General features: G+C 40.7%; 1 protein-coding gene across 3 annotated transcripts in view; it reads right to left on the bottom strand.

Moving 5' to 3' along the window:
* The window catches only part of LOC108749019 (axin), a 30,150-nt gene that overhangs the window by 17,454 nt on the left and 11,489 nt on the right, over positions 1-1,207 (bottom strand). The gene's annotated exons all lie outside the window — the stretch shown is intronic.

Below are 1,207 nucleotides of genomic sequence, written 5' to 3'. Positions count from 1 at the left end.
CCCCGGTTTTTTTTTTTTTTTTTTTAGTGGAGTAAATCGTGACTCGGCGGAAATATCGTAACGATTGTTATCTATCGAACACCGTGCGAATCTCGTGCCTTAGGTGACTGCAGCATCACTCGCGCCGAGATTTTCCAGACGGAGGCATCGAAGTCTCCCGTAGTCGGACGTACATTCTCTTTTCTTTCTTCTTCACGAATCTAACCGATCACATAGAGTCGATTTTACTTCCGCGTTAAAATTACCTTCATTTTTCATTATCGGTAATCATCTCGCGACAACTGCGCGTCATCTAACAAGTCGAGTCAGCTGAATCGGAATTTGTTTTTTTTTTTTCGCGACAAGTTTACCTGGATCGTCGATTTATCTGAAATATTTTCCTTGCGAATAAGAACGACGATGGACGATCGGTTGAAGGTTTACTTTTTTCCCCTTCATGATTCTTCACCTTCGGTTTTGAACATTCACAATTATTTTTAAAACATCTACGATGACACGATAATTTGTACCCACGCGTAATTATTCATCAACGTATATTTAGCATGATCTCTCTTCTAGAACTTCACACACGAAATAAATACTTTTAATTTAACTAACAGCAACGATCACGTTTCTGAAGAATAGACATGTGTTCACGATGGACGATTTACAATGATAATCCGGAGAGAAAAACCGAAACGCTTCGCCGGCAAATGAAAGGATTGGTTGACGAAGGGCCGGATTTGTAGGACCTGTGTGTCCTACGCAACGTACACGGTGAGACTGAACACTACAGTGACCGTAGGAGCCAAGGAAAAGAGCGAGCATTATCTCCGTCTCTCCTTCTCACTCTGTCTCTTGCAGCATGCTTCTCTTTTTCTTCTCTATCATGCTGCATCCCCCCACTTGTTCTTCTTCTCCACCTTCCTTCGCAAGCAGACCGATCTCCTCTCCTGCCACTGCCCGGTCCTCTCTCTCTCTCTCTCTCTCTCTCAAAGGAGAGAGAAAGGGAGGTCTTAGTGGACGAAGCGGCGGTACAAAAAAGTGATAGGGTCCAGGTACAAGGGCAAATTCTTAAGATCTTTAAACGGAAAACTCAGATTTTTCGACTTTATTAATAGTTTTTTTCTATTAAATTATCAGTAAACGTTTCTAATCAAGTAATAATCTAAAAAATAAATAGTGATACACGAAAAGAATTTTTTCTTACAATTTATTCTGAAAATAA

This window comes from Trachymyrmex septentrionalis, unplaced genomic scaffold, assembly GCF_001594115.1.
Source record: "Trachymyrmex septentrionalis isolate Tsep2-gDNA-1 unplaced genomic scaffold, Tsep1.0 scaffold25, whole genome shotgun sequence".
Classification (NCBI taxonomy): domain Eukaryota; kingdom Metazoa; phylum Arthropoda; class Insecta; order Hymenoptera; family Formicidae; genus Trachymyrmex; species Trachymyrmex septentrionalis.
This window is presented reverse-complemented; position numbering and strand designations above follow the sequence as displayed.